The 21391-nt window shown below is 40.1% G+C and overlaps 1 long non-coding RNA gene across 1 annotated transcript in view; it reads right to left on the bottom strand.

Annotated features, from left to right (window-relative positions):
• Positions 1-452, bottom strand: part of LOC126650783 (uncharacterized) — a 90500-nt gene extending 90048 nt beyond the window's left edge. The window contains exon 1 of the long non-coding RNA XR_007631499.1: positions 334-452. This is a non-coding gene — a long non-coding RNA (uncharacterized LOC126650783). The remainder of the gene's footprint in view (positions 1-333) is intronic.
• Positions 453-21391: the final 20939 nt, after the last annotated feature.

Genomic DNA, 21391 nt, shown 5'->3' with positions numbered 1-21391 from the left:
ATTAAAAGGGATGTAATAGTTTTATAGGGTTAGCAGTCCTCTAGAATTTGTCAGGACTGCTTAAACTCCGAAACTCTGCCTTCCCAGTGTGCATGGATATATAAATGTCAAAATAATGCAGGAGACTGCCTGTGACATCGCAGCAATGCCACAGCTACGGCAATAAAGTCACATCAAAGACCGGGAGCTTTGCGGTGCCGCTGCAGTCACATCAGAATCACAACAGATAACAGTCCATCTGTAGTCACAGCACACCACAGACACTTCACATTCATAATGGATGGCAGTCACCTATTAGGATGATCATAGACATGCCAGAGTATCATTACTCACCCTCTAGTAAAATTTTAGTTGCATCACATAGTGTTCATGTCATCCTGTGGATCAGAAGATTTTACTCAAATTTCCTTGGTTTTGTTCCTCTGTAAATAGAGTCAAAATGCCAGGTAGGAATATCCTCCTATATAAATCTGTTGTATTACGTGTCAGTTCTGGTTTAGTTTACAGAAGAGACATTTCTATTTCAAGAAGTTTACAGAATCCTACAGTGATTTCCACCTCCCCCAACCCCCCCCCCATATCCAGATTTTTTTTTTTTTGAGGAAAAAAACCCACCCTCACTGCAAAATATGTTATCAGAAATTGCATACATTATAATCATTGGTATTGAATTCCCAAGGTATAACACTGATATTTAAAAATTTTATTTGGGAATTAGAACTAAAAGGGTTATATCTAAAGATTTTTGCATATTTATCAAAAATTAAATTTTTAATTTTAAATTATTGGGTTTTTTCCTTAAAGATCTTTTAAGACATTTATCATTCTAAAGTGTCCTCCAGAATGTTTTGTGTTTTAATGGTGGTAGAAGTTTCACTAGCTACAAGTTCTGGAATATCAGTATGACTAATATTTGAACCATGCACATTCAGTATAATTTAGGATTGCATCATGCATTTCTGTTTAAGTCCATGCAAAGATGAAATAGCTTCACACAAGTTGTGTACAATGTACTCTGCCTCACAGTGTCATCTGTTACATCTTGCCTATGGATCAAGCAGTAACTATGTTTTTTCAGTCTGTTTAAGGTTTTCTTTGCGGTGATTTTATTTGAATCTGTGGCTGAAATTTCAAGAATTCACGTGTTGTTCAGAAATCAGGATAAAACTTGATTTTCCTGTTTTTCTATGTAACTAGTGCACAAAAGGTTATACAAGTGGAGCAGGACATGCAGACTCAGAGCTAGAAACAGCACTGGAATAAGGTACTAAGTTGATAAGAAGAGATGGAAAGCATGCATTTTCTGATTTTTTTTTTTTTTTAATTTGTGTTGAAAGTTTGACACTTGTAAGCTGAAGCTGCAATTGTAAAATATCACGTATGACCCAATATGACCCATCAGTGTTCCAGCAGGTACTGCACCAATGCTGCCTAATTTAAGGTGCTCTACCTTATCCTTTCTGGGAACAGGCAGCATTTGTTTGCCAATGGCTTTTTTTTTTTTTTTTAATTGACTGCATAAAATTAAACTCGATTTCCCTGGCAAAGTCACATACAGTTCAGAGAAACAATAATAGTTTTGTATAAGGTTTTGAAATGTTCCTAAAAATGCAAACCAGAACTGCATGTCTGTTAGAGCTCCATAAGACAGGGTAAAAGATTGCTAGAGAAAGGTCATCCTTCTTTACTAAATTACATAGATCTTGGAAATCATTTTGGAGAAGCTGATTGTATTGTGTGGCCAATTTGTGGTGTCGCTCTTTAAATCCTGTAGGATTTTCCATGAAGTTTGTTGTTCAGTGCAAAGAGTCCAGTTGTTGTTCACCATGAGTGTGAGGGTTGCTCTCGCCCCACGCTCCGTTTCCCCATTAATGACTGGGTTTGCACGTCCCTTGCATCTGTCCCAAGGGAGGAGCTCGTGGGAACGAGGGGGCAGGTCATTCTCAGCGACAGGCTCCTGGCTCGGGATCTCGCTGCTGCCAGAAATCTGTCTGAGCCTGAATCTGGCAAAGTTTAGGAAGCAGCGTTAAATGCACCTCTTTGTTCAAAGCTTCCACTAACGGCAGGCACAGGAATTTCGCTTGGCAATCGGTATCCTGGCTACCCTTTTCAGGGTCCTTCTATAGCTGTTTCAATAGCTAGGAGGGGCATGGAGCAGTTTCTGTGGTGATTTAGATCAGAGGTACATTATGTAAAATGTGTACAGGTACTGCGATAATTTTCCTTGATGATTTAAATATGTGTGTGTGTATATATGATGTTGGTTGATTGGTTTCTAATTTAATTTAAAAATAGAGCCTTTAGTTTATATAACTTTCAAAAAGTGTAAGACTTGAAAAATGTGCAGTGAAATAAGATTTGTATCTAGGAACAGTTTGCAGACTTTTTATCATGGTGTTTTGTCCTTTAATACTTTGGATAAGACTGATAACTGTAAAGTAAGGAGAGGGTAAAGATTTTTGAAAACAAAATTTATTGTTTAGCCTTAGGAACAAATGTGAGAATCGGGCATTTCATATCAATTTTCCCTTATAGAATATGCTCTGGATTTAGATGCTGACTTCTGTAGTCAAAATAAGTTAAAGTTTTTGCATAGGACAGATTTTCCTATGGTTAAAAGCACAGCAGCATTTCCACACTGAATAAAAGCTCTAAGGGTGCCAGTGCCTGCCTTGGGCATTAGTTAATTCCATTGCCAGAAGGACTGCTGCTTTAGCCCTTTTCAGGAGCCAGCTGATGTCTATCTCAGCAGGCAAGAGAACATTGCCCCTAGGAAATTTACTGCAGTGCAGGAGTACATTGGGATCTAGACATTAGAACAGGCCCTTATGGAGGAGTGCTGCTTCCAAATTCTGGTTGGCTTATATATTTATTTGCTTGTATTTCATCAGTGCTGCGTGATGACACTGTGCACTTAGACAGTGGTGCACCTAAAAAGCTGCTGAAGTTAATGTGAGTTCCTTTTACATACTTTAGTTACTTGCTTGTGCTGTGGTCACTTGGGTGCATTAGAAGGTGTTTATGCCTGACCAGCATTTGTTCTGTTGCTCTGCACGTTGTTTGTCAGCATAAGGCCCTCTGACCCAATGAGTGTTGAGAATAACACCTTAGTTCACATCTTTGCCTAGATATGAGTCTCACCATTCCCCATCCCCCAGCACATCTATCTGGCAATAACTGGATAAATCCTTACAGCTCTTGTGCAGAACAAAATCCTGGAGAGAGTGTGGAGAAGGAGATGGAGGGGATGAGAAAAATAGAAGGACTTTAACATTGGTAGTGTTGGAAGAGAGACAACGCCACAGGTAGTGCTGTAAGACAGAGATCAGACAAACAGAGAAAGTGTTTAAAATTTCTACGATGCTGAAGATGAGCTGCTTGAACTTTGCTGTACAGGTAATGGAAAACCAAATAGGAATGAATCTGTCTGGTTGGCTAGGAGCTGACATGTCTGAAGTGACAAGTGAGCAGCTGAGTGTTGTGATCACTGAGAATGGATAGAACCATTTTTTTTTTTTTTTTCAAAAGTTACAGGGAAATGGTTTGGAAAACTCCTTTTCCAACCTTAATCACAAAAGAAATCAGAGAATAGGTCCTTGTACTGTACTATTTCCAACCTAACATAAACTGTAGAACATTTTTATATGTGTCAAGTTCTCATGAGGATTGTGGCACAATTGTTCAGAATCAAGTATCTTTCAAAGTCTTTAGTCTTGAAACATTCACCCATCAAGACACAACTGCTGAAATCACAAATGCTCACTGTCCTTACATCCTTTTTTTAAAGAACATTTTCTCCCATATCTTATTGCTTTTTCAACAGATTTTTGTGAATGCTATCTTGTCGTTGCATCACAAGAGAACTGCTTCCCCTGACTCCCCAAAAACGTTCCTTCTCAAAGTTGATTTCATGCCTTCTGAGTCCAGGTACTCAAAGGATCACAGTGTGAGAAACTACTTGTTTTAATCTGTGCTTGTCAGAGAGATTGTGCCCAGTCCTGCTGAGTCAAAAACTTGGTCACATTTGCCCACGGGCTTTGCTGCTGTGGGTTTCTCTGAGGAAGGAAGCCTCCTGACCAGGATACCAGGTTTATTTAAAGGGTCTCAGGTGTTTAGCAACTGGGACACTTCTTACTGCGTTACTCACTGTTGACTCACACGTTGTTAGAGGCAGAATATGGCTCAAAGTGTCTGCCAAGACTTTTAAACCTTTCAGTGGACATGTGTTTGCTACTTTAGGACCATGGCTTCCTGTGTGAGTGTGATCTTTCGTTCTCCACTGTCGCAAGGAGATAGGAATCACATTGGGAACCTCGTGACTCTAGGATGCAAAAGGTTCGTAGGAGCCTGGTGAGAACTGCAGAACACGTGGTTGGGCTGGCACTGTCCCGCCCAAGCGATGGCTCAGCAAAGTGCCAGTCTGGTCCTTGTTGGTGAAAGGAACACAGAGACACAGAGTGTGTTGTCAATGCTTTTACCTACTTGAGTTAGCAAAACACTGATGTTTCTAAATGGCAATAGTTCTATTTCACAAATTTCAAAGAACTTGGAGGGTTTCTTCTTTTTAATTCATCAGTACCTGTTTTAGGTTACATTTTAGTAATTCCTTTGCTGACTAAGAATGGTAACAAAGCTTTTTACCTAAAGCAAACTATCTTACAATGTAATTTTTTTTTTCTTCTGAATGGCACATTTTAATAATTAATAAGTGTTATGAATGACGATAATTGAAATATTACATCACTACATACTTAATCCTCATATTTGAGATGGACCCTGGGGAAAGTGTTTACATCTAGACCTAATGGCATAAACACATACTTGCTTTAATTGTCAGAAAATAGTTTCATAATTTCTGTTTTAGTGAGTTTTCAGTTATACACACATTTAGAAACCTTTTTATTTGACTGAAGTTTGTATGTGTGACAGTGCAATTGTCTTGTTGCATGCATTCTCATCCTCTTCAATTTCGTATCATTTCTCTAGGATCTCAGTCTAAAGGATTTTTTCCTTATCATTCTCTGGGCTTAATTTTGCTGTGGAAAATCAAGCTCTGTGCTCTTTTTGTTTCATACCCTGTCATTTAGAATCAGACAACAATAATTCTGGAATCGGAATGTGCTTTCTGTTATCTGGCTGATTTTGATGGATTGTCATGCGTCGGTTTGACTTTGCAGGGGTTGAATACAGCATTAAAATCTTTTCAGCAGTTAACTGAACAAACATGCAATGGAAACTAGAGAGAAAGGTCACCGGCACAGTGTTTGGTGAACAAAGCTTTGCAGGTTTTTTGTGGGTTGGTTGTTGTGTTTTTTTTTTTTAAACTTGAGAAAAGCCTTCAAATAGTGTATTGTAATACAGTTTGCAGATCACTGAATTATGTACTGTACACATGGTTAACGATTTATGGGGCCATGAGTTATTTAATCGGGTAATGCATATGCTTTGTACAAGCAAGCAGAGGAAAACTCTGGAAGAAATTGTTCATCCTTTGAATGACACGCATTATATGCTGTGTCGTCAGAAAATAATAAGACTTTTTCCAGTCAAAAGTTGTCATTTCCAGTGGCTGTTGTCTCATCTGAAGACATCAATTAAGAAAAAAATGTATAATAAATAGTGACTCTCATTTGGGATGTGTTAAACATGTGCAAGGCAAAATAGAGATATCTCAAGTCTCTGTCGTTAGGCTCTTGGGCTGTCATTGTCTTGAATTTTGTTGCTTTGCAGAAAGGACACAGCCTACAACAAGGCACTCAGTTTTAGTACCTGCTGAAACTGAAATGTGTTCTTGTTATAGGGGTTTTAATCCTACTGAATGGGAGGTGGCAAATAACTGTAACACTGTGTTGCAGCATAGGATATAAAGGGTAAGGATAGCCAAGGAAAAACCATTGTACTGTTCACAACAGACATGTCTTTTTTGTGGTATTGGCACAGCATTCAGCACACTGGAGCTCCTATTTTGGATTGGGATGTGTTGGTTATGTAAAAATGAGAGGAATAGAAAAGGAAGAAAGCGAGTGACAAGCATGATGAGGCAGGAAAGTAAAGGAACAGAGGGGGATAGAGGGGAACAGAGCAGAGGTATAGATGAGGGAAACAAAGCAAATCTCAGAAAAGAGATGTGATGTGAGGAAGAATTTTGATCTTCTTGTGGTTGTGGAAAAGCCTTAATCTTCAAAACTGTGTGGGACAGAAAGTGGGGAATGGAAAGCTAAGATCATCTCTGACTCTGCTCGAGACAGAAGAGGGAGTGGAGACCTCATTGCAGTTACAGCTTCCTCACGAGGGCAAATGGAGAGGCAGGCACTGATCTCTTCTCTCTGCTGTCCAGTGACAGGACCCAAGGGAACAGCGTGAAGGGGAGGTTTAGGTTGTACACTGAGAAAAGGCTTTTCACAGGGCGCTGGAACAAGCTCCCCAAGGAAGTGGTCACAGCATCAAGCCTGACAGAGTTAAAGGAGCATTTGGACAACCCTCTTAGACACATGGTGTGATTCTTGGGGCTCATCTGCAGGGCCAGGAGTTGAACTTTGGCAATCTTTGGCTCCATCCAACCCAGGATTTCTAAGATTCCATGATTCTTCTACAAAAGGCCCTGTCTTTTGACGTGAGAGTGGTGGACATGATGGAGCAGGGTTTTGTCCCACTTACTACATCTCAGTGTCCATCCCAGCAACCAGAGCCACAGATGAGATCGGACAGGATGACAAGAAGTCTTTTCAGGGTCAAAGCAGAGGTGCTGTGTCAAAGAAGGCGTGCCCAAAGGAAACTAAGCATTATCACAGGCCTGGACCTTTCAATGCACCCTAGAAAAGTACCTCTGGTGGACCCTTGAGGGCCAATCATACTCAAGAGCCATGGATATAACTAGGCATTCAGCCTTCTATAAACTGAGATAGACAGAATGCTGTGTTCTAGATGTGAATAATGTAACCAGAGCATTACTGAGCTCTTGTGCTCATCTAGAAGGCTGAAAAGCTTCACTGAAGTGACTGACTGTCACATGAAGCAGTGATGATATGCTGCCTCCTCAGATATATATTCTTCTCCCTCTATTCAAAGCCTGAGGATAGTGCAGAGTTTTCTCCTGAGTAGCTGCTCAAAGCAGCCTGAGCAGCAGCAGTGTGCCCTTCTGGGTAAGTGGGAGATGAGATGGAGCCACGCAGACAGGCGTGGAGCCTTCTCCGTGCCCCTCCACGCTCAGTGGAGCTTCCCGTGCTCTGCTGTGCTCTCTGCACCTTTCTGCGAGCAGCTCTGACCTTTCAGGTCAAATTTTTCTCTGAAAGCTGGAATGCTGTCTGGGAAGAGAGGGAGGTGCTCCAACCTGTCAGAATGGAACTGCTGCACCTGGAATGGCTAGGCTATCTTCATGTTCTTCATAGAGTCGGAATTCTTCTTTTTCTTTTTTTCTTTTTTTTTTTTTTTTTAAACTCCTGAGGAAGGATCTGGCTTTGAAATTTCCTCTGATTATGAAGATGCACAAGTTTTCCATCATATTTCCAGTATCTGACTTCAACAAAAGTCCCTAAAGTTTCCTAGTTAAAAATTGTACTTTTGTGAATAATGGTGCCTCAAATATTCCAAAGCAATTTTAATATTCTCTATATCCATCAAAGTACTGCAGCTAGGTCCATGCAACTAGCTTCAGAAAGCCACGTGAAAATGCAAATGTTTGCTTTCTCAACCAGAACTGAAAAATACCAAGCATTTCTAAAGGAGAAACAGAACAGTATGTTCTACTTTCCTTATGTATTTTATAAAAAATGCATATATAAAAAATGAATATAAATTCTTTGAGGAGAAATTGTTTCATAAAAGAAACATGAGTTTGCTTTGGCAAAGATGCCTATGATTTATGGTTCATTCTGTAAACTTGGCCAAACAATTTCCTTCTCCTTTATGATTGGAGAGCAGAGCTGTTGGGGGCAGGGAGTTACAGGATGGCATCTGTTCTTAGAGCAACAGAATTATGTTTATTCATGATTAGTTTATGCAGAAAATGCATCAAAGAGTTTATTTGAATTTTTGATAAATTTGCCTTGTAGAAAAGAAATATTTTTCTTAATTGGACCTTGTAGGAAAAAATCCCAGTAATGGCAAATGCAAATGAGAAATAATCTGAATTTAAAGAGGGTTTTTTTCAGAACCACTAGTGCTCAAAGTAGGGTGAGGCTGCTGTCTTTGCACTTTTTAATAAAATTGTGGCTTTTCTTCTCCCCTTTATTTCCATATGCATATTCCGTGGTAGTGCAGTAGTGGTTTAACATGTAGCTTCTTCATGTATCTTTACTGAAAACAGGAGATAAGTTTATCAGTATAGTGCTCAGTAGCCTTCTTTCCCTGCTTGCTTTTTAGTACTGAAGGAAGTTTTATAAAATGCCACCAACCATGCCAGTTCTCCATATTTTTCACTCTATGTAAATTTTTGCAGAGAGGTAGGGAGAGCAAGTGAAAGATTGACACTGGTATCTCCTGAAATGTTCCCTGGATTTTTTTAAGCAGCTCAACTTTCCTATAGCATTGCCAAAAGCCTAACAGATGATGTTTTCAGGATCAGAGACAGGAGATTGAAATGTTGCTAATGTCTGTAGCACTTAAGTCATTGAATTCTGTAAAGAAATGTGCCATGATTGATCTGATTAATCTTTTAGATGGGTGGTTAGAGAGAAAGAAGCTTCTCCACCATGCTAAATCTTTATATTTATATAACTGCTTTTTAGACACTGAGCTTGGGTGTCTCTGTAATATCCTGACACAGGTGGCTTGTACTTGGCAATTTCAGCTGGATTGAATACTCTGCACCAGAATGGACAAGTTTTCAGCCTGGCTATAATAGAAATATTTTTTTTACAGTTCTCTCTCATGAGCAAAGTCCTATGGGATTCTTTGAGGAATGTAAAACATTGTGGAAGAGTGGCATGCTGCTACTGTGCAGAAGCTGTCCCCTTGCTGCAAGAAGGTTCTCAACCTTAGCTCAAATTGAGCATTGCCAGAAAGCTTCTGGTTATCTCATAATTCTCAAGATTAACTGTAATTGTGGATGAACATGGATGCTGTAGCTGAGCTGGAGAAACTATCATTCAGCTGGCAGTTACCCTCCCATCATGATCTGCAGCAGACTTGAGAGTCAACCTTCTAACAAAACGAGAGGACCTGATGCTTGTGCTGAAGGATTCTGATCCTTCCTCAGCTTCTCACAGCTGTACTGAGGCAGGAGAGCAGGTACATCTCAGGCTGGTGCCATCAGTCAGGACACAATTGTTACAGAAATTCTGATTTCTCTTTGAAACTCAGATGAGCAATCACCTGCTGGTTATTTCATGTGGAATTGGGTCTTCCCAGCCCTGTCTTTCAGCTTTAAAGATGCAATACTTGATAAATTGAGCTAAAGACATTTTCCTTTTCATGTAAATTCTTGTAAGTTCTCACTCTGGGCAAGTAGCAGAAGGCAATATTAATGTGTCTGTGTAGATACCCATGCACACAATTCATTGTTTTTAGAGCAAGACCAGGGAGCTTTAGCAAGGATGTCAAAAAGCCAACATGATGCACCAGAACTAAGGAGCAGAATTAGTCAGGCATTACAATAATACAGTTTTATTCTGGGAAGCAACAGAAAAAAATAGTTCTATCATTCTCTAAACTAGTCAAAGAGCAACAAATTATTTTTTACCAAAATTTAGAAAATTCAAAATATTTGGTCGAGTCTAATTGGTCTTCTCTCTTTGGGAATATCCAGAACAACATACAGGAATAAAAGGCTTCCATAGGGTTTGAGTTTCCACTGTTATTTGGTCAGTGCATTGAATGCCCCACAGAACTTAAAGAACATTTAGTGTTACAATTAATTATATCATGTTGGAATAAATAATTTCCTAAATATACACTCTGTCATGGTGACCACTGATAAGGAATTTAATTTGAAACTCAGCTCTTGGCTTCTGAAAATCAGCTTTAACTAAATTGTCGCAGTCATTACACGTTGTAAAGCCTCTATATTTCACACTTCATTTTCTCTCCAAATGGATGACAGCCTACTTCAAAGGGAAAGAAGTAAACCTGTGGTCAGAGTGTTCACCTGAGCAGCATGCTCTCCCTGGATCCCGCGTCTGGCAGTTGCACACATTTTGAATTCCTGCAGGTTTACAATTTAATTGGTCAAAAATCAAAGGGTGTCCAGTTGAACTGGACCTTACAACAGGGTCAGAGATTGGGGGCAACGTTTGATGCTCCACCTTTCTTGACATTTCACTGTTGCACAGAAATGGGAAAGATGTTTCAATGAACTTCCCAGGCTAGAAATGTTAACCCCAAATGTTCGAAGCTTAGGAACATGAAGTTTATGTGGAATAGAGGCAGTTTTAGAGCTCTATTTGTGTGCATACTAGAAGATGTATTATAAGGAGTGAAAATAATATGCTAATTTGTACCTTTTCACAGTCTGTAATATCAGCCCGAGTACTCAGACCCTCATTCAGCCATTGTGAATGGTTTCAGTGTGTCCGGTAAGACTTTGTCATGGAATACAATATGGTAAACATAAAAATATTTCAAACTCCAGCGGTAGGATCTACATGACCCTATATTTTCCTTTTAATCAGTCTAGGATGACTGATGATATTCCTTGTTACACACATATCTGTGGCAATGGTCTCTGAGTACTTCCTCTGGTTGTCTTGATTATGTGGAAATTGTTGGGGGAAATGCTCAGAGGCAGAAGGTAGGAAGTGCTTGAAAGAAGACTAAAACCAGAGTTGTTTTGAATTTAAATGGAAAATTAATATTTGTTTTGTACCTCCTTATTTTGGACAGTTTACTTTAAGTCACATGTTCTAAAACAGCAGGATCTTTTAGGTATATCCTATTCATCAATCTCTGGGCAAAATGAAGTTGGTCTAACTGAGGACAGGGGTTCCAAACTCTTTCCTAGTTGCTCTCCTCTTTTTCCATGCCTACTACCTTGGGCAGGGGAGGCCACAGCCTGATCTAAACTTTGAGGCAAACCTTGAGCCATGCTGAGGGTTGGGGGAGCATTGAGCTTCGTCCCAATGTCCTGCTGCCTTTACTGGTCCTGTCTACTGAGAGGGAATGCAGCAGGAGATTTTTGGCAGTGGTAACATTGTAATGGAGGCTGTACTGTCTGGGGCCAAGGTGTTGGAGTTACAGTGTGTGTGATTGCATCGGCCTGTCTTCATTTCAGCTCATGCAACATTTGTGTCAACACACAGTAAGCGTGTGGCTCATAGAAAGGGAGATGCTGTATTGCTGTGGGAAATGTGTATAATGGTTATATAAATTGAATTGATAGGAGGACCCAAAAACTCTACTTGTTTTTACATTTTTATATTTTTTCTTGAACCAGATTCAGTGTTTGGGGCTGTGTCCCAACAGATAGTTGTGTTCTTTGGTGACTTCAGTGTCATATGCAATTAATAAGAACATTATCACTGTTCATCTGATCAGAAATTGATAGTTCAATACCTTTCAACCTGACTGGGCAGATAAGGTGCAACAACTTTTAAACTGTGTGTTTCCATCAGGGGACTGATTTGGGCTGGTTTTGGTAACACTGTTCATACATAAATACCTGTTTTTAAAATCACTTGTGTTTACACAGGAACCATTAGCTTTTCTTTTGGAAAAAAAAAATACATCTTGATAATCAGAAAATTAGTATTATTGTAGAAAATAGAAATACTTAATACTGTTAATCGTTGCTCATACTAAAAGTGACATACATTTTTTTAGAGTATGTGTCACAGGAATTGGCCACCCAAGGCAGACTGGATAGGGCGAGCCAGACTCTGGTGTGTTGGTTCTGTTTGCTGAAGTAGCTCAGAGATGCAGAGGTGACACATGTGCTGTTTGCAGCTGTGCCTGAGGCATGGATAGGAAGAGAACACTTCTCTGCCCATAGAGAAGTAGAGGGCAGTTGTATGTATGGCCCAGAGGAGCAGAGGTACAGAGCTCTTGTGGAGATCTTGAAGTGCTGAGCAGGATATGACCTTTCCTCTGTGACATTCAGGGAGCCAGAGCTTTTATAAATTTTATTTTAAAGAAGCAAGTTTATGATGAACAACGTTAGCATGAATTTCTCTTCATAAGCAACTAACATAACAGCAACTAACTATTAACACCCTAAATATTGTTTGACTGAATTAAGAGGAAGAGCATATAATTAAAGACAAATAGGTCTAGAAAGCCCAATTTATGGTTTATGAGGCTGAGACAAGGTACATCATAAGAGTTTCTTAGGAAAAAAAACTTAGCATGTGAGCTTTCCAAGATTTCATTCAATTAAAAATTGTGTTCTTTTAAATAAAACTCATTTATAGGAAAACCATGTTGATCTGAAAAACTCTAATTTTCTACTCAGATTTTCAATCCCTTGTCCTTTACTCCTCAATCAGACTATTCATACAAAGTCCAAGGTGTTACACAGAAACAGATACTGGATATTCTTTTGTTTATTTATTTTCCAGGTTTATACCCAACACACTCGGTCGTTTCACTTGGTCATTTTCAAGTTATAACTGTGCTGTTTGGTATAGCTTTCAAACAATCTATCCAACTATGAGGTGGAAAGTGCATTGTATAGTTGTCCTGTCATGCCCCACCATCCCCCACCCTCTTTCTGCCAGCTGCCCACTTCACAAACAGGTATACAAAGCTGGCATGGCCCAAAATCATTATCCTGTAGCAGGTGTCAGTTGGGAGTTTTTTATACGTCAGGATCCCTTGACCTTTCTTCTGGGCACACGTACAGTGTGTTAATGATGAGCAATGTCCACACATCAGCACTAATTCAAACTTGAGCTCTTCCAGAGTTTGAAATATGCATGGATAAAGTCTGTGCAGATGGTCCTGAATTTTAATATATAAAAGTCACACTAAAACAAAGTTAACTTTTAAAATTCTGCAATAAATCACAAAAAGCTGAATATGATCCTCTGGATATCTTAATTAGATGAATTTCTTTCACTTAATCAGACATCCAAAGTCAAAGGGACAAAGGCACTACCTTTTTTTTAGTCACTAAGGCCTGAATAACAGCTCAGTGGCCAGAAGAGTTGATCAAATTACTTACTGTCACTCATGTTTGTATTTGATTGTATTCTTTTTCTGGAGAATAAATTGAAAATCACTGTTTCAATTTTTTTATCAGTCACAATTGCAAATATTCTTCATCAGGAATTGTAGTGATAGGACAAGGAGTAATGAGTTCAAATTGAAAGAAGGGAAATTTAGGTTAGATACATGGAAAAAAATTCTTTACTATGAGGGTGGTGAGGCTCTGGAACAGGTTTCCCAGAGAAGCTGTGGATGCCCCATCCCTAGAAGTGTTCATGGCCAGGTTGAATGGGGCTTTGGGCAACCTGATCTGGTGGAAGGTATCGCGGTCCAGGGCAGGGACTTTAGAATGAGATGATCTTTAAGATCCCTTCCAACCCAAACCATTCTTTGATTCTATGATTCCCAGCAGCTGTATTTTCAGGCTTCTTGCTGCCATGCAAGGATTTGGCATCACGGACGCCTACACACGAATATTTAAGGGATGGTTAGTTTGCAATCTGAACTTCAAGGACAGGTAATAGCAAGAATCGAGATGATCCACATAGCCAGCTTTCACAGGTATTTCTGATAGGAACCACCAGTGAGAAGGTCAGGGGTTGAGGACACGGTGTGTCCTCTGGGCTCAGAGATGTGCACTGCACCTGCTGCATATTGTTCAGAGCTCAGGCCCGTGGGTGCCCGAGCTCACGCAGAGCACATGGAGGCCAGCAGGCTGGAGCAATCAGACTCTGAAGGACTCCTATTTAGCACATGCAGATGGCACTTTTAAGAAACTTCACATATGGCTAAATTAAGAGGATTCTCTAATGAGGAAATTAATAAATGTCTGCTTCAGGGTTATCTCTGCACTCAATTCCCGTGTTTCTTCTCCAAACCTTCAAAGGGCTCCATTTTGTTTTTAAGAAGTGGTTTGTGCTGGCGATCTCTCATGATTTTTCAAGCTTTATTGAAAACAGCTGTGACATTTTTGCTGAAGTAGGATATCTTTGGTTTAGTGTGTTCAGGTTTTGTTTTGTTTTGTTTTGTTTTTTAAATTCAGCCAGAGGTAGAGCTGGAACACAGAAATATCAGTTGCAACTATAAACAAAGTTTTTAGAGAATGGGGAGGGAGAGAGAGCCTGAGCACAAGGATTTACATTGGGGAAGTATTAGGATTGACTCTAGGTGTCACTGTGAGCTGTGCCTATAATTCTGCAGCTCCATTTCCACTTTTATTCAGTGACCCCCACTTTCCAGCCTTCTTCCTCCTCTCTGTTTCCCCCATCTCTCTCTCTCTCTCTGACTCTGCAACACACACATGCATGCATGCAGAAAAGAGCATGATAAATAATAGCTGGAAGCAAGGAAATTACTGTGACCATTACAGAACATGGTATTGATAGAAATTAATAGTTACTTAATAAAAATGCTGGTTAACTGAGCAGTTATGATGTGTGATATCTCATTTATATGAAACCCTGGAAAGCAAATGAGTAAAAAAAAAATTGCTGAGCTTTCTTTTGTCCATTTCTATGTTTCTACAGGTAAGAACAGAAGGCAAACACCAGCAAACAAGATACTCTTTCAGTCTTGCTGATCTGGATTGGGCAGGGGCAGGGTTAGATCATTTTAGGGATTACAGCCTTGATTACAGGCATGAGGCATTCTGGCAGACTTTGAAACTGTACCCACCTGCACAGATAACCGCAAAAGCAAACCCAATCTCTTAATGTTTTCTCTTCACTAATATTAAGTTAACTTCTCAATTTATAATTTAGAATGCTTTCCTATAAGATCCACTCAGAGAATACTAACTAATGACATACAGCAACATCATTAAACACTTTAGTGCCTCAGGGTAACAGAGTACAATGCATCCTGCAAAGTAGCACTTAGAGGCTGTATGAACATATTCTGTCACCTTGCAATCTTTTACAGCGTAGCCCTGGGAATGTGCGGGGAGATAACACGCAGCGGAATAGAACAAAGTCTGCTGGAGTCACACTCTCCTTAACGTGATGAATTATCAAGATGCTGTACGTTTCCCAGTTAGGTCCCAAACAGATGAACTTTTGTAAATGAGCAAATTTAAATGCTTTCTTATCACACATAGGCAGAACGCTGTTTTCATGGTGTTACTGAGAGTCTGATGTTACTTTTAAGTGACTTTGTGCAGTGATCAGTACTTCGGTCCTAATTAGTAAAAGTAGTTAGTGCCTTAGATTTAAATCATAAACAGAAAAATAGGTCATCTAATATTTTAGTTCACCAGTGTGCCCACCCTGAAATTATTCCTTGCTGTTTATATTCCTTTTTCTGTATCACTTTAAATTTCCTAAGCAACAGCTTGCGTGACTTCATGCTTTTTTCTTTGGAGTTCGGGTTTTTTACTGGAATTTAGTATGATTCCTCTGAAGGACAAAGGCAATTTTTGAAGACTCTTTGTAGAACTTCATCTCCTTTTTGATTCTGGTTCCTCCGACAGTGCCGACTCTTGAATTTTTGTAGCATCCCATGAGAAAGGGAAAGCAATCTGCAAAGTGCAAATTCTCCTGGTGAATCTTGCTTGTTGCTAGATGGAACTTCTAAACCATCTCTCCTTGGTTTTCATCCTCGCTTTACCCTGCATCTCATACTGTACGTTCAATATGGTGATGACTCCAAGATGCACCCTGTCACTAATCTAGTCACTCGTGGCTGCTGTGATTATCCACTGTCTCTCCAAAATTACTCGTGGACAATGTCATCAGTGTAGTCTCACCTCTGAACGGAACAACCCTTTTTACTCTTTCTTTTTTTTTATTTTTTTTTTTTTTTTTTAATCGGGATTAAGCAGTCGGATCTGATGACACTTCACACGAGTACAGTTGTTTGAAAACACACTGTCCTTTCAATCACAGTAAGTGACAGTGTGCACAGTGTGCACTCTGCCAATGCCACGGCTGCTTTTGATGCCTCTTCTGACATACTTTAAGATAAATAGTTCAGAGGAAAAGTCTTTACAGTAACAAACTACTTTTGCCAAATGGTTAGCTCTATATAGGCCTTTTTTACCCCCCTTTTTTCTTTTAAAAAGAAAATATAACAGGGATTAAATTGAGGGAGAGTTGAGGAACCATTTCCTAGGATGAATATTTTTTTTTACTGGGGGCAGGCTTAAATTCTTGTATATTTAGAGCAAAGAAGTGGGTGTGAGGAATATGTCTAAGCTCCTTGCTCCCATCTCCATGCCCAGTTTCTCTCTCATGGATATTATAGAGGCTCGAGTGGGAGTTTGGGATTTTTCAGTATGTGGGAGACAGCTAGTGGCAAAAAAACCCGTGGAGCTGAGTAAGCCACATGATTGCATCTCTAATTTCTTCTCATGTGCCGTCCTTTGGGTAGTGAGATGGGAGAGATGAGTCTTATGGACTGTACAACAGGGAATAAATGGCAGCACTCAGCTGTGGTGGGACCTTGTAGAAGATTCCTTTGGCCATGGAGCTCCCCAATGGCTGAGGCACCTCAGGGGCTGAGCCTTCTGGGCTCCAGCTGGGACAGAGCACCAGGAAGCAGCAGAGATCAGTCAGGTTACAGTACAGGCTGGGCAGGGGTGTGAGAGAGGCACTGGCAGCATGTGTCTCATCATGTGTGAGGAGGGATTTTACTGGGGAGCCACAATTGATAAGGCATGGTATGGGGTCCTAGAGGAGAATGATCAGGTCAAGCCAACTTTTCATCATCCCAGATTCAAAGACATGGTCCCAAGTCATAGCAGTTTCTCTCACACTGCTGTGTCAGGTGGTAAGAAGGTCGCCCCTGCTCCATCACCGCACCAGAGAGAGGGCCAAGACCAGAGTGGGGCCAGCACTGACCTGAGGCAGGTGCCAAAGGCTGAGCAGTGTTTGCTCTGCCCATACTGAACACTGACTGCCATGCTGGTGGAGGAGGAAAGATCCCTTTCAATAGATGCAAGTCCTAGAGTTTCCTAGAGGAAAGAGCCATCATGTGTCTTAGGAGAGATATAAAGATCTAGATCTCTGCAGATCTGGTTGGGTGTTGTATGGCTTTTGTAGCACATGTTTGCTCTTTCAGAAGAGTTTAGGAATTCAGGAGGAATGTTTTCAATAGGGGAAAGGGAGAGGAAAAGTCTTACTGGAAAATATTCTTAATCGTAGCAGGAATTTTCAGTACGTGGTTTTTTTTCTTTTCCTTTTTTTTTTTTTCTGTAACATTTTCTGGTGCTGAGTGCAAGTCATGCAGTATTTAAATTCTCTTCATCTCAGATGATTCACTGAAGGTCAGGTCTCTTGAAGTAATATTTTCTTTCTTATCTGCACCTAATCAATCATGTCATATATAAAAAGTCCAAGCAGTTGTATCAGTCTTTAGCACAATGTAACAATATTAGACCAATCAAAATAAACCAATCACATATTAGAAATTATTTTAAAGTCATGTTCAAAAATATGAACAAGCTGCCAAATCAAACTGATAAAATAACACTCACTGGTCATTACAGTGTGGAGGTAGTTGCAGGGTTTTCTCTTCTTCTAGAATATTTAACTGGCTGGCTTCTAATATTTCTTTTAATGTTTACTTTTGCCTGGCAGGAATGTGATAAAATTATGCAAAGCTATGATTCACATAGAACAAATACAGATTGCAAACTATATAATGTTATCCTGGCCTGCTGTTTATAAAGCAATGAATATGCCTGCTAACTCTGTATGCTGATGATTTTTTGCAGCCAGGTTTATAGCTGGATGAATGACCTTTACTTTTTCTAATTATTATTTTACGCAAGCAAATAATTTACCTTTATAATCATAAGCAATCATAGAGAAAGACCCTTGGCAGGTGCTGGCATATTGTACTGTTCATATCGTTCAGTAAATAGTCTTTTACTGGTTCGGGTATGGTTTCTACACCTTGCGTGTTGCTCTGCACAGAAATAATGTGAATTAAAACTTAAAGGCAAATTATCTCAATTGTGTTTATGTGAGTTTGCACAAAAATCATGGACTGTTCTAGTTATGGATACAGGCCTGTTGGGCCTTATGGTTCTGATGCAGCCTCTGCTCAAGAGCAACTGAAGAAATCAAACTTTTGTCACCAGAGCAAACAGCTGTGTCAGCCTTACACAGAATCTTAGGACTTGGAGAAAATCTGACTGTTTCTCAGTCAGTGTGCCCAGAAGGGCACTGGAACCGGTGCTCAGTTGCTTGGCCATAGCCAGTTAAGCAGAAGCATGTGAAAAGGCTTGCTCAGTTTCTTCACTGTTTGAGTCTTTCTGAGCGTCTTAAGGGTCAGACGCTGTCTTAAAGTACTTACAGTAGAATGGCAGGGCCTGAATTGCTGACAGCATAGGATGCAATCTTGCTCAAGAAGTGTAGCGTTAGTCTAGAGACAACATGGGGTAGTTCAGAGACACCTGAGCTGTTTCAGCAATAACACTGAACTTTCATGCTTCAGCTCTTTCTGATACAGCTGCTTGTTTCACAAACAGGTGTCTAAAACTGCTGTGAAAGTCACCTGCAGACTGAGCAAAAGTCTACTGACTTTTCATATAATGGTGCAGTGTCAAATAATAATGTGCACGTTTTATCTCTTGGGAATTGCAACTTGGGGGCCTGTTGTCTGCGAAAATGAGAAGAGACCCGTGATTTGGGGGAGCTGGGAAAGAAACCTGCTGGAGGCTGCCCTTTGTTTCACTGTGTTTTTCTTTTCTGTGCAGTAGCTAAGATTGCTAGCAGAGGGACTAATTCTGCTGTCTGTGTTACAGGATTTTTTTCTATTTCTTTTCCATCCCAGGAACTAATTAATTGGGGGTTTTTTTGGTTGGATTTTCTGGTGTGATTTTCTGTTTGTTTGGTTGGGGTTTTTTGTCCCCAGTGAATACATAGAAATACCACAAACCCCATTCTTTCTGCAGAATCTGCTGCTGCTCTGCATTGCTGCATAAGAGTGAATATAATAGCCATGTGACATGTTGACAAGAGTAATTATACTCAGGGGGGTTGGCAATTTATGTTGGGTAGCAGGTGGTATCATTTCCTGGTTAGTCTGTACCCTAACTTGTTATTATCTATGGCCATCAGCAGCTCGAGTGACACCTACAGAGGAGACCTTGGAGCTCACAGCAGGAGCCAGAGCTGTTCCATTTGACTGTGGATCGAAGGAATTCCTGGGTCCTTCATACTGTGTGTAACATAACCTTTGATAATGCAGTAGGCAAGGTGAGGGATGACTCATCTCATTGACTTTCCCCTCTTGTGCATGACTTTTTAACAGGTTATGCTTGACGGAGAATGTGTTGCTACTTACTTTGACCACCATCATTATGCCACTGACTCAGTCATATATAACATACCATCTAAATAGCTGCTCTCCCTAAGGAAATATTTTTTACCGCAATATTTCGTTGGTTTGGCAAGTTAACTTCATTGTCTGTTTCTGAGATGAGCTCCCTATTGTTTTGGGAGCTGTACACACACATAATTAGGGACAGAGTCTTCCTCTGACAAGCTTTTGCCCTTAAAAGAAGAGAAAGAGAGGCAAATGTTGCTTTCATTTTCCAAATGGAAAATGGATGTGACAAAGAGGTAAGGATAAGTAAAATACCAAAGAAGGTCATGCAAAGGATCTGTGACAGAGCAAGGAGTTGATCAAGTTTTTAGAAGAGCCAGATACAATGGCCTAATGGTACAGTCATCTGGATTTTCCTTTTCTTTTCTTTAGAGTCCTTCTGAACTGTTATATTCCAGCTTAAGCAATTAATCACTGTCCTGAAACCGTAATACAATCTCTTCAGTCTTGTGAATCTCTGTGAATGCCTGAGCACATGTTGAATATCTAGATCTATAGCCTTTGATCTCTCAGGTTTTTTTCAGCTCCTCCCATTTCCAATTTTTAGCTTTCTCACCTTATTTCTTCCAATTCTTCAATCCTTAATCCTTGAGATTCTTACTTTTTCCTTCTTCCTTCCCTTACCAGCCCTGGCAATACTTTTTCCTTGTAACTGGTGTCATGAATTTGTTTTATGTCCTCTAAGAGCCCTTCCCACTGTGTTCTTCTGTTCGTTTTTAAAACATCATTTTCTGAGCCTTCTCAAAATGAGGAATAGCCACTGTTTATGTTATTCACTTATTTCTTCTAGTGAGAAGCTTGACATCTGAGGTCCTGCAGGTTTTTTCTACACCTGTTTACTCATCTAGAATCAATCAGCAGAGTTTTCTTGGTCCCAGGTCCAGGTCCACACCTGTGACCCTGAATAGTGGGTGTTTACAATAGCTGTCCTTCTGTGTGGTTTCTGGGCTGATATCTCTCCTGTGTATGGATATCCAAGATAGCTCCAGATAAGTGTCCCCTCTTCGTGCTGCAGCTCTGCCTAGCACCACATATACATGGCTACAGTGCTTAAATTACTCTGTAGGTGAGGCTGCAGATTCCTTAGGTAGTTGCAAAAGCTTTACCATACACTTGGATTCTTGACATTTACCTTTTACAGCTGTCGTGATCCTTGATCTTTCTTTTAATCCATGGGCTAAAAATATTGCTGAATGTGTTATATATTTCCTAGGGGTTTTTTAAGATTTTTTTTAGTACAAGTGGGGTTTTGTAGATTTTTTTTTTTTTAGAGAATTGATAAAGTGTTCAAAGACATTGGCAAAGAGCTCACAGTGACTGTCATGGATATCTTTACTTTTTTCTTTGCAATGAGCAGATAACATTGCCAGAGCATTCACTGAATTCCACTGACTAGGACATGGGCTTCTTAGTCTAGTGTCATCCTTTCTGTTATGTCAATTAATTGCTAATAAATCAATGACTGTTACATACTTACATAGGGTCTTACATCCTGAATGCTCTAAAAGAATTTTACAAAGAGTGGTCTAGTACAAGAATGGGGGGCACCGATAACTCACTAGGAGCACAGTGAAAGTAGTGGCCAGTGGGAACTGTATTTCCCCCAGCAGGAAGACAGTCAGGATGGTGGGGTTCACACCCCACTTTTAAAAATAGTGCCTGAGTCTTCGTAATGTCTAAGTGTATTCATGAGCTTTTGATGTCACATGCCACTGAGCAGAGCCAAGTGAACACTCCATGGCTGCTCTCGGCCAGGTTCACCACGAGGGTGAGATGTATCCCATGGATGTTCCTATACATCTCCAGTTGCAGGAAATGGAATGCTCCTATGTGAGCTGCTAAAGAGGAGGAGGATGCTATAATTTGTGATCAGACCTTATCCTGGAGAGTGGTGTTGAATCTTCCTTTCCTTCAGTGCAAGTTTTTGAGGGAGTAAGTGTTCTAGGCTGAGAGCTAAGGAGGCTTGCCTGGGCTTTGGGGTATG

This window comes from Myiozetetes cayanensis, unplaced genomic scaffold, assembly GCF_022539395.1.
Source record: "Myiozetetes cayanensis isolate MyiCay16 unplaced genomic scaffold, myiCay2020 scf6-25, whole genome shotgun sequence".
NCBI classification, from domain to species: Eukaryota; Metazoa; Chordata; class Aves; order Passeriformes; family Tyrannidae; genus Myiozetetes; species Myiozetetes cayanensis.
This window is presented reverse-complemented; position numbering and strand designations above follow the sequence as displayed.